Source organism: Schistocerca americana, chromosome 2, assembly GCF_021461395.2.
Source record: "Schistocerca americana isolate TAMUIC-IGC-003095 chromosome 2, iqSchAmer2.1, whole genome shotgun sequence".
NCBI lineage: Eukaryota > Metazoa > Arthropoda > Insecta > Orthoptera > Acrididae > Schistocerca > Schistocerca americana.
In genome coordinates, this window is record NC_060120.1 from 890038314 (window position 1) to 890056396 (window position 18083).

An 18083-nucleotide genomic window follows, 5' to 3' on the forward strand; every position below is an offset into this window, starting at 1 on the left:
CTGCTATTCCGTGCCCCTCTTCTTGTTAGTGTTTAGCACAGGTTCCTTTCCTATCCGATTCTGCAGAGATCATCACTCCTTACCTTAACCGTCCACATAATTTTCAACATACTTCTGTAGCACACATCCCAAATTCTTCGATTCTATTTTGTTCCTGTTTTCCCACTGCCCTTGTCGCACTGCAATCCAATGCTTTGCTCCGAACCTACGTTCTCAGAAGTTTTTTCGTCAAATTAAGGCCTATGTTCGATGCTAGTAGGCTTCTCTTGGCCAGGAATGCCATTTTTTCCAGTGCTAGCCTGCTTCTTATGTCCCATTTGCTCCATCCGTCATAGGTTATTTAGCTGCCTAAGTAGAAGAGTCCTTAACTTCATCTATTTGATGATCAACAATTAATCCTAAGTTTCTCGCTATTCTCATTTCTGATACTTTCGTCTTTCTTCGAATTACTCTCAGCCCACACTCTGTACTCATCAGATTGTTCATTCCATTCAACACTTCATGTAATTCTTTCAGCTTTAATTTTAATCTTACTCTTGAACCCTTCTTTTATTTCCGTTACTGCTTCTTCGACGTATAAAGTGAATACCAGGGACGAAAGACTACATACCTGTCTTACGCCTTTTTTTAATCCGTGCCCTTCGTTCTTGGTCTTCCATTCTTATTGTTCCCTCTCGGCTCTTGTACATATTGTAAATTACTCGTCTTTCCCAACAGCATACTCCTATTTTTCTCAGAATTTCGAAAGTCTTGCACCATTTTACACTGTCGATCGCTTTTCCTAGGTCGACAGATCCTACGAACGTGTCTTGATTTTTCTTCAATCTTGCTTCCATTATCAACCGCAATGTCAGACTGCCTCTCTGGTGCCTTTATCTTTTTTGAAGCCAAACTGATCGTCATCTAACACATCCTAAATTTCCTTTTTCATTCTTCTGTACATTATTCTTGTCAGCAACTTGGGTGCATGAGCTGTTAAGCTGATGTGCGATAATTCTCGCACTTGTCAGCTCTTGCTGTCTTCCAAATTGCGTTGACGGTGTTTTTCCGAAAGTCTCACGGCGTATCGCGGGCTCATACATTTTACACGTCAACGTGAATAATATTTTGTTTCCACTCCCACCAATGAGTTGAGAAATTCCGGTGCTATGTTATCGATCCCTTCTGCCTTATTTGGTTTTAAGTCTTGCAAAGCTCTTCTAAATTCGATTCTAATACTCGATCCCCCATCTCTTCTCTATCGACTCTTGTCTCTGCTACCACTGATGTGTCGACAGAAGTGCCGACACAGTGCTATTTTGAGGGGGCCGATATGCACGCTATAAGCTCACGCAGAATATCGTGAAGTCTGACACAGGACGCTCAATTAATGCTATAAAGAAAAGTACGTTGCTTTGAAGTCCACACAAAGTTTCAGTTTTCCGGAAGGTTTTGGCAAAATTACTAAGGGTGAGGCCCAGGGAGAAGCTTGCACACGTTCAATTACACCTTGTGATTCTAAATCGTGTAATGTTCTTGCGACCTCATCACGCAATGCGTGAGGAACATTGCGCGCTCGGAAAAATTTCGGTTGCGCGTTTACTTTCAGTTCCAAATGTGCTTCATAGTTCTTAGCGCAACCAAGGCCCGGTGCAAAAATGTCTGCAAATTCTTCACACAGACGAGAAACACTGTCTGAAGGCACAGTCTGATTCACTGATAGGACCTGGCTTGTGGTGGCGCTCGGTCTGCGATCACACAGTGGCGACACGCGGGTCCGACATGTACTAATGGACCGTGGCCGATTTAAAGCTACCACCCAGCAAGTGTGGTGTCCGGCGGTGACACCTCAACCACGTCATCAGATAAGTTCTCGCCCCGATAGAGGCCCTCAATGTAGTCTTTCCACCTATCCGCTCTCTCCTCTGCGTCTGACACCGGAATTACCATTGCACTCTTAATGTTATCGCCATTGCTTTTAATTTCACCGAAAGTTGCTTTTACTTTTATATATGCTGAGTCAGTCATTCCGAAAGTCATATCTTTTTCGATTTCTTCATATTTTCCATATAGCCATTTCGCCTTAGCTTTACGGCATTTTCAATTTAAACAACTCAACAAAAGTTCAGATTTACTACAGTGACTTCCTATAGTATATCCATTGAGGTTTGTACACTACCTTATTAACAAAGTAAATAGAGTTCCTTCTGAAAACAGGAAGGATTTTGGTTAGTTGCTGACAAGAATAATATACAGAAGAATGTAAAAGAAAACTTAGGATCTGTTAGATGACAAACAGTTTGAAACCGCCATTCTTTTAATGATTGCCAGCCCAAATCCTGTATCATTTCTGTGACATTCTCTCCCATATTTCGCGACAATACAAAACGTGCTACCTTTCTTTGAACTTTTTCGATGTACTCCGTCAGTCCTATCTGGTAAGGATCCCACAGCGTACAGCAGTATTCTAAAAGAGGACGGACAAGCGTACTGTAGGCAGTCTCCTTAGTAGGCCTGTTACGTTTTCTAAGTGTCCTGCCAATAAAACGCAGTCTTTGGTTAGCCTTGAAAATGGTTCAAATGGCTCTGAGCACTATGGGACTTAACTTCTGAGGTCATCAGTCCCCTAGAACTTAGAACTACTTAAACCTAACTAACCTAAGGACATCACACTCATCCATGCCCGAGGCAGGATTCAAACCTGCGACCGTAGCTGTCCGCGGTTCCAGACTGTAGCGCCTAGAACCGCTCGGCCACTCCGGCCGGCTTGGTTAGCCTTCCCCACAACATTTTCTGTATGTTCCTTCCAATTTAAGTTGTTCGTAATTGTAATACCTACGTATTTAGCTGAATTTACGGCTTTTAGATTAATTTATCATGTAACCGAAGTTTAACGAGTTCCTTTTAGCACTCATGTGGATGACCTCACACTTTTCGTTATTTAGGGTCAACTGCCACTTTTCGCAACATTCAGATATTTTTTTCTAAATCGTTTTGCAGTTTGTTTTGGTCTTTTATCGGTTCAGTTTGTTCAGTGCAGTTATTCTCATTGGTCTTCTTCTGATGTAATTTTGTACGCACTGTTTGGTCTGTGATACGAGTCCCTGTTGCCGGGAGAAATCATTTCCAACATTTCTGGCAGTTGTAGTTGCGCGCTTGTGAGACGACAGTTGGAGGAAACGATCCTACATTGGTGTTGTCATACGAGAACGACCATTTCGAGGTCTATCGTTCGCATTTCTCGTCTCTCTGTATTTTCTTCACCCCTTAGACACGCCACTTTGAGTGACATTTAACTAATCGGCAATATCTTGCTATGTATGACCTGCTGAAAGTAAAGCAACTATCCTGACTCTATCAGAGTGTTGTAGGTCTCTATGTGGCATGTTACTGCAGTGCTGAACACAAACTGAATGAAGCTGTTGTTGATACTGGACTGAAACTTCCTGTCAGAATGAAACTGTGTGCCGGGCCGAGATTCAAACTCGGGACCTTTGCCTTTCGCGGGCAAGTGCTCTACCGTCTGAGCTACCCAAACACGACTCACGTTCGAGCCTCGGTCCGGCACAGAGTTTTAATCTGCCAAGAAGTTTCATATCAGCGCACACTCCGCTGCAGAGTGAAATTCTCGTTCTGATACTGGACTGCTCGCGGTGTGCCGCTGCGCAGCGGTATGTTTACATGACTCGGAAACGGCCAAAAATCATGCCAATACTGAACACTGTCCGATACATAGGTTCTAACTGGATAATGTATGATGAGACCTTCAGCATCTTACATTAAATTTCATAATAGTATTCCAAACTTTCGTTGATCAGTGTATTTCATTCCTAAGTGTATTTCTTTATTCCTGACTTTCCCGGAATATTTTTATACCTCCTTCTTTCGTCGATCAACTGTTTTTCGCTGTTATCCCCCTTGTACCTATGTTTTATTTCCCAACTTCTGTCATTCATTCACTTTCGTGTCCGGTCATCACTTCCAAAAGATGACAGCTGCGATAGCTTTGTCATTTCCTTTGTAAACATCTGGTATTGTGCACGGGTTGTCCAGCAGGGGGCATACAAGTAGATGGCTTGGATCTTCTTCAGCCACGCAGTCGCAAGAGGTGTCTGCGCACGCTGGAAGGATTCCCCATTTCTTCAGGTTGGCCTGCATCGTGGGACGCCCATTCTTAGGCTGTTGAGGGACCCCCATACAGGGTATTGTAGGTTTGCGCCAGGAGCAATCGGGTGTACCCTGAGCAACGTCAGAAGACGCTACGAAGTGCGCTGTCGGCAGATCCTTTCACTGCCTGTCTCCATTCAAATGGTCAGCATTCTGACCGTTATTTCTCAAGATCCAACTTCTGTGATTGCCCATTTTGGAGACATCCATTCCTTTTCAACCGACCTGCGTAGTGAGCTACTCTTTGACGCAGTATCTATAGCCTCAGAGAACTTCAAGCGTATCTCCTGATTCCTTAACACTTCCATATCCCACTTTCTTGCGCATTCATCGATCCTGTCTAGCCTCTTGAATTCCAGCCTAATCTTCATCAAATGTATATCTGCCCCTGGGTACGCCTAAAACCCAATATGTGATTTCAGGATCTCTGCCTGACCATTTTGTAATACAACTGGAATATTCCCGTATCTCCCTGCCTTTTCCAAATGTACAACCTCCTCTTGTGATTCTTGAACACGGTATTCGTTGTTACCATATGAAATTTACTGCAGAACTCAATTAGTCTTTCTCACATTCCTGCTACCAAGCCCGTATTGTCTCATAACCTTCCGCTCGTTCCGCTACAACCGCATGACATGGTCCCCGGTGACTATTAGATTTTGATCTCCCTTTATGTACTGTATCACTCGTTCAATATCGTCATATACTTCCCATCTTCTCCTTGATACCTGAACTATTTTAATCGTTCGTTTGCTGTCGTGTCTGATGAGAACAACCCTATCAGTGAACTGTTTTTAGGCTCTCACACTCTGTCCTACCTCCCTATTCATGAGGAATCCTACTCCTGTTATACCATTTTCTGCTGCTATTAACTACTACCCTATAATCATCTGACAAGAAATCCTAGTCTTCTTTCCATTTCGATTCACTGACGCCCAGCATATCTAGATATCTAGACTGAGTCTTAGCATTTTCAAGTTTAATTTTTCAGGTTTTCTAGTTTCCCTAGCGCGTTAAAACTTCTGACATCCCACGCCCCGACTCGTAGAATTCTTACCATTCGTTGGTTATTCAATCTTTTTCTCATGTTCATCTCCCCATTAGCACCCCCTTGTCGGTGATCCGAATGTGGTCTAGTTCAGAATCATTTGCCAATGGAGAGATCATCATGATGCTTCCTTAAAGAACAGGCCACATGTCTATATCTTTAATGCAATGGTTTTCATTGACTTCTGCATCCTCAAGCCGTTGATCATTGCTGATTCTGCAGATTTTAGGGGCAGTATCCCACAACAAGGGCAAGAGAGTTCCCTGAACTTCTGTCCGCTTCTGTCGTTGGCCGATTGAGGGTGACTTCTTACACCGGAAGTCTACGACAGCCATTGTTGATGATTTTTATTCAAGCTGTAAGCTGTGGTGGGTTTTGAAACCGTGACCGAGATCATTTTCATTAGATCATGGATGCACCTCACAGTACCAAATTAATTTTCCATTGTTTCTTCGGGATTGATGGCCCTGCTCGATGCAGTACCTCTTAAATGGTTATACGATCTACCCAGAAAATCTACAGCATTCACCTGGAGCACATCATTTCAAAATCTTCTAATCGTTTATAGTATGAATTGCCTATAGTCCATGATTCAGTTCAGTGTAATGTACTGCAGACAAATTCTTCCAGGGAAACCATCCAAGCACTTAAAGCTATTTTCCTGGTATTGTAAGTGTGCATCTTATATACTTTTATATCTATATTTTTTCATATCTGTATATATGTAAAAAACACGTTAGATTTTCGTGAGGCAAAGGAACGTGGAGGTTTTAGAAGCAGATACTGGAAAATGGATCTTTTGCAAAGTTGAGAAAGAAAATAAAAATCGGAGTGAAGAATATGAAACACTACTTTGGCCCATTTGATAGATTCTGAGAAATCTGTGCTAACACCCGTTGAGAAACTGAAGAACATCATGTTAATGCTACAGCCTCCATTTGATGGCATCACAATTCACTCCATACTTTATCACGACGAGTTTGAAGGCAACGTTACGCATGACCCAACGTGGGTTCCGTGTAATTACTGACTGTACCCCGCATGACACGCGTCAGTGGGGCCATCAGCGGCGGCATTGTGTGCCGAGCTCTAGCACCACGGCGGCGTGTTTACACTGCGCGCTATTCAGCGAACGCTGCCGCTCCCTCCCAGACAGTGGTTTCGCTGCGGGAACGATGTAAGCTCATAACAAAATGTGTTACTCTTACACAGAATTCGTAGATACTATACTTCATTCGAATTTTTCCTTTCATTTTTCTTCGGTCCCTGTTTGCGTTTAAATCGTCTGCAGGTACTTTAACTAGCAACAGGAAGCTTCCAGGTAAACTGAGGGCCAGATCGGCACACGAACGAAGAACTTCTGCCTTTCTGGCGGAATTGGTCTATCGTCTGAGCTATACAGATACGTATCACAACCCGTCCTCAAAGCTTTCCTTATGCCAATATCTTTTTCCTATCTTCCAGACTGAGCGGGGCGGTGCAGTGGTTACCACACTGGACTCGCAATCGGGAGGACAGTGCTTCAAACCCGAGTCCCTCCATTCTGATTTAGGTTTCCTGTGATATCCCTAAATCGCTTCAAGCAAATCCTGGGATGGTTCCTTTGAAAGGGCACGGTCGACTTCCTTCCCCATTCTTCCTAAATCAATGGGACCGATAGCCTCACCGTTTGGTCCCCACTCCCGGATTAACCAACCTACGTTCCAGCCAGACTTCACAGAAGTTTCCCTGCATTCTTTTCGGGACTGGCATTACTGGAAGACGTAGCCCAGCCGTTTCACCGCAACATCCTTGCTTTCAGGAGATCTAGTTCCGCAAGACATGCAGGAGAACTTTTGTGGAATTTGGAAGGTAGGGAAAAGGTTCTAGCGGAACTAAATCTGTGAAGGGGAAGTCGTGGATCGTGCCTGCATAGATCAGCCGGTGCAACAAATACAGGCGAAAGGCAAAGTTAGTGGGTTCATGTGCTAGCCTAGCAAACAATTTTAATTTAGCTGAAAGTTTCAAACAAGCGAACAGTCCGCTGAAGATTGAAAATTCATTTTGGAAACAGCAGGAAGTACTGGTATTGCGTGTCATGAAAATACACATCAGAAAGAAAAAGAAAAAAAGAGGAGAGAGGAATGTGTCCATACTAAAGACACTTGAATGCGGATCTGTAAAGCAAAGGCCGGCCGGGGTGGCCGAGCGGTTCTAGGCGCTACAGTCTGGAACCGAGCGACCGCTACGGTCGCTGGTTCGAATCCTGCCTCGGGCATGGATGTGTGTGATGTCCTTAGGTTAGTTAGATTTAAGTAGTTCTAAGTTCTAGGGGACTAATGACCACAGCAGTTGAGTCCCATAGTGCTCAGAGCCATTTGAACCATTTTTTTTGTAAAGCAAAGAACAATCCGATGCTTTTAGCAGACAATTTTTTTCATAATCGGCGGTTTCTTTGGTCTTTATAATTGTAGTGAAGTTTGATGCCTCTTGCATTTTAATTCCCACACCACTGCTGTAATATATGCATTTTTGGAACACATGTATTCGAGAAAAACGTGCTGTATCTTTCACTTACATCTTGTACGTCTTACAAAGTAGTGGAAAGCACTGCCTATAACTATCTTCATTGTGGATTCTGTCAGATTCTAAACAGAAACCACAATGGTTAAGGGGAGGTTTACTATCTTTTGGTTCAGAAAACCGATTTTTTAAAGTGCATTTCTGGATCCATAAAAGTGTTTAGAATCCACCCCTGAAACGATTTTTCTGAATACGGAACGGAAATGTTTGTTATTCGCTGTTGAACAAAAAAATGTACCTGCCTGAAATCGGCCTTTTTCACGCACCAGTTTTTTTTTCTTTCGGAGGAAGAGTTATTGTACCGGTGCTTGGGAGGAAACACACAAAATTCAAATGAAAGTTTGAACGCGTGTGTTTGGAAGTTAGCCCCAAAGCAATTGCATTCTGGTACGAAGACTGTGGAGATTGCAACATTCCTGGCAGTGAACAGATTCAACGGAGGGTATTCAGCAATTCTGAAGACCATGACAACGATGGACGTCACCCTGGGACTCTATTCGCCGCAGTTGGCCAAGCATTCGGACGACCACAGGATTCAAGGGGCCGAAAACCGCTTCTCACCGGCCGTACGAGTGTCTCTGGAGCAGCGCAAGATAGCCCAGATCGAGCAGAACGCCCTCTATGAGGAAGAGGAAGGACTAGTTTATGGACTCGGAATAGCAGATTGAACGTAAGTTGCATAATATGGCATTTACATGTAGTCAAAACTTCAAACGCGTTTTTCTCGAAATGTCATATTTTATATCGCGCAGTATGGTAACTTCAAATCTACTGAACCGATTGGCATGATTCTTTATTTCCGACGAAGGTAACTAAATTGTCTAGGAGTTGTACCACTTTTATTCCGATCCATCAACTATAAATATTTTTACTTGGCCGTTGAAGTCGAAAAATCGATGGAAAAAACCCTATTTTTTCAAATGCCCGCCATTTTGTTTCCTATGGTCCAAATAACTTAAGCGAGATACAACTCCTAAAGAATCTTATATATTCGCTAACGTCAACTCAATTCTGATTTCAGACGAGCCGGCTGACCTGTGACATACCGCCCGTGGAGGTCTACATATAAATTTTTTTTCGTTCCGACGGCACTTCCACCTTTGCTCTTCGACATTTCCGGTCGAAAAGCCGGCCGTAGTGGCTGAGCGGTTCTAGGTCCTACAGTCTGGAACCGCGCGACCGCTAAGGTCGCACGTTCTAATCCTGCCTCGGGCATGGATGTGTGTGCTGTCCTTAGGTTAGTTATGTTTAAGTAGTTCTAAGTTCTAGGGACTGATGTCCTCAGAAGTTACGTCCCATAGTACTCAGAGCCATTTGAACATTTCCGATCGAAAAAATCCCAGTTTGTAGAAGAAATATCAATTAACATTTCGACCAAATTTGACATTGATATCTGTAACACATCCCGAGAAAAAAATTCTCAAGAAACATGCTTTTTTCGGGCCAAAGATGGTAAACCTCCCCTTAAATTAAGAAACATTACGCCATCGGAAGTTCGTGATTAACGCGTGTGTAGTTCTAGATATTTACACAGTTCGTTTGAAAACGATTGTTATTAGTATTATTATTGTTATTATCATCATCTTCCTTCGATGCCACAGTGCTGTCTCCACAATACTGAAATGGACAGTTGAAGTTTTTTAATAAATTCCACAAGTTGGCCCATGTTGAAAAGAGCAGTTAATCATCCACTGGATAGATGTGCACCTAACAGAACAGTTCATGAATGTAACTACCTTCCTGGAGATAAACAGAGACCACTGCACAAAACAAATCGTATAGTTATACGAAGTGAAAGGTGATTAACTGTCAAAAGGTCAATGTGGTATACAGGGTCGTCAGAAAGAGTCTGAAAAGCTTGTAAGGGTTTTGCAGATTAGACTGTGCTGGGAAATAATTCTTGAGAAAAAACTCAATACGTTATGCCAATCCGGAGCTAATTAGCAATGAAGTTAGCCAATCAGGCTGTTGCGCGTGAAAATTCAAGCAGCCCGCCAAAGACGGTGTCGCCAAACGTGTCCTTCGTTTGGTTTCCTGAAACGAAACAAGAGAACGCTACAAAAATTGGACATGGGTCATTAGCAAGGATCTATCCCGAGCCAACTCTGAGCAGTCCCGTGCGCTACCATCGGCACGCTGAGAACAACTGACGCTTGGCGGGCTGCTTGAACTCCGTGCCCAGTGGTCAATGCCTTCATGGACGAACATTTGCGGTTGCCTACGGAACCGTGACTGTACCCACGAGTGCACCTCTTCGTCCGAAGCACGTCGACGCCCACATGTGGCGAAGACTGTTTCGACTACGCTACACAAGTTTCGCTGGATCGCCCTTAATCCTGATCTCTCCCCAAACGATTTCCATATTTTTGGAGCCGTGAAGAAAGACAAGCGCCACCGTCGAATTGTTTCGGACGAAGAGGTACACGGCTGGTTACAATCCTGCTCCCACAGGCAACCGCAAAGATTTTTGCATGAAGGCATTGACCGTCTTGTCTCATAGTGGGCTTAATGAATTAAAAGTTGATGTATTAACGGTTATGAGGATTACTTTTGAATAGAGAGAGAGAGAGAGAGAGAGAGAGAGAGAGAGAGAGGGAGAGAGAGATTCAGAGAGACGGAGAGATATAGGGGTGGGGAAGTGCCCGGTTGATTATCAATAAATAAAAAATGATATCTGATTTATTTAAAAATAATGTTTAATTTATAATGTTATGCACCATTTACATCTCACTGTTAAAAAACATAATGACAACTTATTACGGAAAAAATATTTTCAAAAAACTTACACTTAAAGAGTTTGAAAAATACGAGGGTTGGGACTTAAATAGTGGCAACTATTTATTCACAACAGATACAAAAGAGTTACATGTTTTCACCTGTTACTGTCCTTCAAAGTAGTCACCAGCGTTGTGTAGAACCCGTTGCCAGCGATGTGGAAGGTGTAGTATATCGTTAACAGAGGTGTAGTGTACTTCATACTGGACAGCCTCAAAAGAGTAATTTTTGGAACATTAGACTGTTCACTGGCCTTCTTCCAACCCATTACTTTGTTACGAACTGCATCAACTTGCCCCATTACGTTGTTGTAATCTACACAAGAATCCGAAGAAAATAAGAGTATCTACTAGCAGAGCCAGACTTTAACAACAGACTTTGCCTTCTGCATGTTTAGTGAAAGGTGTTTCACCGTCAGGCCAGAACAGGCACACGGCGTCAGTCTGCGTGTCAAAGATGAAAAAGTAAGGGGTCCGATGTAAGCAGCCAAAGCGGTACAGTTTACGCCACTAGAGCGTACATTCAGTTAACAGAATAAATGTTTATCCATACATCTACATGAAACTGCTAATCATTAAAATTAACGTTAAATCTTATTATTCAAGAACACTTATAGACTGAAAGGGCTACCTGCCAATAGCTATGAGAATAACCAAGAATTTAGCAAAATGTAAAAAAAAAAAAAAAAAAAGAAATCCATCGTCAAAACATGAACGGAAAACTGACAAGATATAACTAATGCGGATGACTTATGTACACCACTACAGAGCTTTAGAAACCTAAACTATACTATTTACGCTTGTTCCACTAGAAATCACGAGAATGAAGGTCCACTAGACCAGTGGTCTGCTTTAGTGGGGAAGTTCAGTTAAGAGGGGAAAAACGTTTATATTGTGCGTCAGCACCATCTGGCAGCGCTGGCATTTTGTCGTCCTGTAGGCGCATAAGAGCCATTTTGCACTAGGCAACAAAAAAAAAAAGGACGCGCCACGAACAAATTATCCGGATGGGACAGAAATCTGTAGATGTGGTGTACATTTACATAGAATCAACTGATTACCACTTCACAAAACTCGATGATTTATTCAAGAGAACGCGCTTCATGAACTGAGCAAGTGAATAACCGGTAGGTTCAGCTCTGGCCCTTATGAAAGCAGTCATCAGGCTTGGCATTGATTCACAGAGTTCTTGTATGCACTTCTGAGACATATTGTGCCACGTTCTGTCCAATTGGCGCGTTAGATAGTCAAAATAACGAGCTGATTGGAGGGCCCTGCTCATAATGCTCCAAACTCTCTCATCTGGGGAGAGTTGTGGCGGCCTTACTGGCCGAGGCAGGATTTGGCAAGAATGAAGACACGAAGTAGAAATACTCGCCGTGTGCTGGTGGCCATTAGCTTTCTAACGTAAACTCAGGATGGCTTGCCATAAAGAACAACAAAACGGAATGTAGAATATCGTTGACATGCCGCTGCGTTGCAAAGGTGTCGCGGATGACAACCAAAGTAGTCCTGCTATCCTGCGATGAAAAGAAATGGCACCCCAGACTATGACTCCCGGTTGTGGGGTCGTAAGGCGGGCGACAAGTAGTTTGGTATCGCACCACTGTCTTGGGCATCTCCAGACATGTCTTTGCTGCTCATCGGGGCTCAGTTTTGTAGCAAGACTTATCCTTGAAGACAATCCTAGTCTACACAGCGAGATTCCAGGGCGAAGACGTGTCTGAAGACGCCTCGGACAGTGGTGGGAGACCAACCTGACTCTCGCCCGCCATACGGCCCCACAACCGGAAATGACGTCTTTTCATGGCAGGACCGCTTTAATTGTCATCCGCGGCAACCTAGCAGATCAGCGGTACGTCGATGATATTCTGCCCCTCGTTTTGTGCTTACATTTCAGTAAGATAGTGCCCGAGCGCACACGGCGAGAGTTTCTACTGCTTATCTTCGTGCTTGCCAAAACCTATCTTGACCTACCAGATAGCCGGATCTCTTCCCAGTTCGCAATGCTTGGAGCTTTATGGGCAAGGCCCTCCATCGAGCTCCGGATTTTGAGGACCTAAGGTGCCAGTTGAACAGAATTTGGCACGATATCCCTCAGGAGGACATCTAGCACCTCTACCTAGCAATACCAAGCCGAATAACGATTTGCGTAAGGGCCAGAGGTGGACCAACGCGTTATTGACTTGTTCAGTTAGTGAAGCTCTTTCTCTTGAATAAATCGTCCAGTTTTCTGAAATAGTAATCATTTGTGTCTCTACATGTTCATTATTGAACCATGGCCGGCTCTCGTAGATGCCGTTTGTTCTTTGGCATTTTGTCGCAATCGAGCGGCGTCTTATTTCTCCCTGATGTACTACCATAACGAGTTGCTGACTTGCCTCTGTCAGTGGCAGCAGCAGCGCTTATCGATACTAGTACTGCTATATCATATTTGGTGTCACCGCTATATTTCCGTGTGGTGGGGTGTGTGGCAATCGGTCGGTTGGGACAGAGCACCGAGGAAGTCTCCACAGTGTGAGGTCAGGCCAGGACCGCTGGTGGCATGCACATGCGGTCGGATTGTGAGGTGCTAGCTGTGAGAGCTACAAAGTTCGTTGCCCACCGAACCTGAACATTGAAGTTGAGTGATCAGCTAACCTGTTATGAAACCTCAACTGCTGTGACATCTCTTCGTTCATTGCAGGTTGTTGCTTCCTGGGCCACTCTGGATAGCAGCAATGTTTGTATGGTGTGTTGGAGTCGCTGAAATTTTGCAGCCGTCGTGCTGTATGGTCTTTAACTATTAAATTGTTTGTTACTTATCAGTGAAGTGCACCAGCGGGATTTTCTGCCTTGTGGCAGTTACCTGCCCTGGTCGTTATCGTAGTTTCCCGGCAATGTATTTTTCCTCACCGTGTTGATGCTGTCCGGCATGGCTAGTAGTTCCACAGCCTTTTAGTTTTAGGTTCATATTTCTTTCTTAAGAGTGGTTATTGTGCCTTGGCTATTTTTAGATGCCAATTTTGAAGATATAGTGCGGCTGGTATCTTCGTCCTCTGCTGATATCCTCCGCTGTCATACCATTGGTCAGGTGGATGGGAAATTATTAGGTTGTTGGTCAGTCCTTCAGCCGTCCCTGGGATAGGTTGCCATCCAATTATTTAACCTTACTCTTGGCTTCCTGTCTCTCCTGACCTTACATTAAAGCTAGCTCCTCAGGCCGATCCTTCAAAGACTTCTGAGCACCACTGTTCTGTTAGTTTTAGATTGTGATTTTCATTTTAGTCTGATGTACTGTGCGAAACCTTGAGCCGTCTATTAATTTACTATGTTTGAATTTTAAAATAGGCACCGGCATTACCGCAGTGGATACACCGGTTCCCGTATGATCACCGAAGTTAAGCGCTGTCGGGCTTGGTCGGCACTTGGATGGGTGACCATCCAGGCCGTCATGCGCTGTTGCCATTTTCGGGGTGCACTCAGCCTCGTGACGCCAATTGAGGAGCTACTCGACCGAATGGTAGCGGCTTCGGTCAAGAATACCATCATAACGACCGGGAGAGCGGTGTGCTGACCCCGCGCCCCTCCTAACCGCATCCTCCACCGAAGATGACACGGCGGTCGGATGGTCCCGGTAGGCCACTCGTGGCCTGAAGACGGAGTGAGTGAATTTTAAAATAAGGCCTTCAGGTGACTTAAATTAAAATTTGAAGATTGATTGGTTTAAAAACTAAATTTTGAAAGTTGGTTCTATCTGAAATTCTCGTTATACAGGCCTTAAGCCCTGAGTTGTTCAATGTCTAATGTGTGGTCTTCAGCCAAGCTTTTACGTGAAATATTTTTAAGATAAGGCCTTCAGCCGTCTTAAATTAAAATTTTGAAAACTGATTTCTATAAAACTATTTTTTTTTAAACAATTGCTCTATCTGGAATTCTTGTTATCCAGGCCCTAAGCCTTGAGTTGTATAATGTCTCATGTGTGGCCTTCATCCGAGTATTTACGCGAAAATAAAATTACATATATTTTTAAGTACGGCCTTCAGCCACGTGTATTCTTTAAAGTAATTTTTATAACTTGTGTTCAGACCTTCAGCCGTACTTGTTTTTGGTGTGGTTTAGGGCCTCCAGCCCAGGAGGTATTGCAAGTTTTCTTAACTAGGCATTCAGCCGTGTTGTTTTAATTTTATCCTTTTAAGGCAATGTGTAATTAAGTGGTTCGTAGGAAAATAAACGTTTGTGTGTTTTGTGCAACTAACAGTAACTGCTTAGGGGCCCTCCACAACCATAACCTGATGCACTCTATCCTGCGAAACCACATTTCAATTATATTGTAAGTAGGCTGTTTAGGTTTTTATGTCGGTAACGCCATGTAGCGCTCTGTATGAAAATCACTGGCTGTACTGTGTGCAGTCTGTGGCTGGTTGGCATTGTTGGAATATTCGCTTTGTAGTGTTGGGCAGTTGGATGTGAACAGCACGTAGCGTTGCGCAGTTGGAGGTGAGCCGCCAGCAGTGGTGGATGTGGGGAAAGAGATGGCAGAGTTTTGAGAGCGGACGATCTGGACGAGTGTCCGTCAGAAAAAGGAAATTTGTAATACTGGATGTCATGAACTGATATACCGGGTGATCCAAAAGTCAGTATAAATTTGAAAACTTAATAAACCACGGAATAATGTAAATAGAGAGGTAAAAATTGACACACATGCTTGGTAATGACATGGGGTTTTATTAGAACAAAAAAAAAAATTATTGCTAGACGCGTCAAAGATCTCTTGCGCGCGTCGTGTGGTGATGATCGTGTGCTTAGCCGCCACTTTCGTCATGGTTGGCCTCCCAGGTTCCCAGACCTCAGTCCGTGCGATTATTGACTTTGGGGTTACCTGAAGTCGCAAAAGTATCGTGATCGACCGACATCTCTAGGGATGCTGAAAGACAACATCCGACGCCAATGCCTCACCATAACTCCGGACATGCTTTACAGTGCTGTTGACATTATTCCTCGACTACAGCTATTGTTGAGGAATGATGGTGGACATATTGAGCATTTCCTGTAAAGAACATTATCTTTGTTTTGTCTTACTTGGTTATGCTAATTATTGCTATTCTGATCAGATGAAGCGCCATCTGTCGGACATTTTTTGAACGTTTGTATTTTTTTGGCTCTAATAAAACCCCATGTCATTCTAAGCATGTGTGTCAATTTGTACCTCTCTATCTACATTATTCCGTGATTTATTCAGTTTTCAAATTTGTACTGACTTTTTGATCACCCTGTATATATTATGACCTTTGAATACTATTAAGGTAAATACATTATTTGTTCTCCATCAAAATCTTTCATTTGCTAACTATGCCTATCAGTAGTTAGTGCCTTCAGTAGTCAGAATCCTTTATTTAGCTGGCAGTATTGGCGCTCGCTGTGTTGCAGTAGTTCGACTAACGACGATTTTTGTGAGGTAAGTGATTCATGAAAGGTATAGATTACTGTTAGTCAGGGCCATTCTTTTGTAGGGATTATTGAAAATCAGATTGTGTTGCGTTAAAAAAAAAGAAATAAATAAATAAAAGAAAGAAAAAAAATTGTGTGTCAGTTTACTGTTGATCAGAATAAGTAAAGAGAGAAATGTCTGAGTATGTTCAGTTTTGATCAGCTGTTTGAAAATCAAATAACGTAGAGGTTTTCCAGCACTGTCATACATACATTTTTCTAAGGGGATGTTTCAATATCCGTCGATTTCCGTCTCATTCGGATAAATCGTTCGCGGTGAGTCGCTTGTTTTTTCTTTATTTGGTAAGTTGGATGCGTTACTTTCTGGTAGCTGTAAGTGGTACTGCCTATAAAGCTGTATTCACTTTATGATGTAGATACATTTCTTTTCCATTCAATTCCTTTGACAATGGTGTAATGTCGAAACGCGTAACTAAGAAGTAAAGTAAATATTTTGTAGTCGAGACGAGAGAGCGCAGGAGGTAGTAATCCCGGATGAGGAAAGTCCCGTATACGGCTCCGAGCATGCAGGTGCTGCACGCGACTCTCGGCACAAAGCAGCGCTGCTAATACCGCACCGGCTGACATACAGAGGCCCCACGTCACAGCTGCCCCCCGGCCCCGGGGCTCTCTACCGTCTCAGATTGCGCCCCTGCGGCGCACTTAGCCGAGAAGCACACAAATTATGTTAATGTCGGTAAGCGAGAGCCAAATATGTGCAGCGTTATCACAGGGCCGGCGGGGCGATGGCCGCTGCCAATTACAGCCGGGCCGTATTTGCAGCAGCACAGCGCAGTGTCTCATTAGACGCCCGCGGGCCTAGTGGCTGCCTCCCGTTTGCCCACGGCTGATACGGCTACTGCCGGCGGCTGTGTGGCGGCTGGACACGGCCCCGTGTGGATTACCCCCACCCCGGCCTGAGGCCGGGCTCAGTCGAGCCGTGGGGCGACGCCTGACGCTCATCAGCAGGCACGCCCTGCACAATAGAGCTGCAGCCCTCCGTAGCAGGCATTTAACCCAAAGGACCTGACAGAGAAGCTGTAAATTAAATGAACACTCTCGTGATAGCCTGTACGCACTACACTGAGGTAACAAAGTCATGGGGTAGCTGTTGTTGTTGTTGTGGTCTTCAGTCCAGAGACTGGTTTGATGCAGCTCTCCATGCTACTCTATCCTGTGCAAACTTCTTCATCTCCCAGTACCTACTGCAGCCTACATCCTTCTGAATCTGTTTAGTGCATTCATCTCTTGGTCTCCCTCTACGATTTTTACCCTCCACGCTGCCCTTCAGTACTACATTGGTAACCCCTTGATGTGTCAGAATATGTCCTACCAACCGATCCCCTCTTCTTGTCAAGTTGTGCCACAAACTCCTCTTCTCCCCAATCCTAATCAATACCTCCTCATTAGTTATGTGATCTACCCATCTAATCTTCAGCATTCTTCGGCAGCACCACATTTCGAAAGCTTCTATTCTCTTCTTGTCTAAACTATATGTCGTCCACGTTTCACTTCCATACATGGCAACACTCCATACAAATACTTTCAGAAACGACTTCCTGGCGCTTAAATGTGTACTCCATGTTAACAAATTTCTCTTCTTCAGAAACGCTTTCCTTGCCATTGCCAGTCCACATTTTATATCCTCTCTACTTCGACCATCATCATTTTCTCCCCAAATAGCAAAACTCATTTACTACTTTAAGTGTCTCATTTCCTAATCTAATACCCGCAACATCACCCGATTTAATTCAACTACATTCCATTATCCTCGTTTTGCTTTTGTTGATGTTCATCTTATATCATCTTTTCAAGACACTGTCCATTCCGTTCAGCTGCTCTTCCAGGTCCTTTGCTGTCTCTTACAGAATTACACTGTCATCGGCGAACCTCAAAGTTTTTATTTCTTCTCCATGGATTTTAATACCTACTCCGAATTTTTCTTTCGTTTCCCTTACTGCTTGCTCAACATACAGATTGGAAAGCATCGGGGATAGGCTACAACCCTGTCTCAGACCCTTCCCAACCACTGCTTTCCTTTCATGTCCCTCGACTCTTTATAACTGCAATCTGGTTTCTGTACA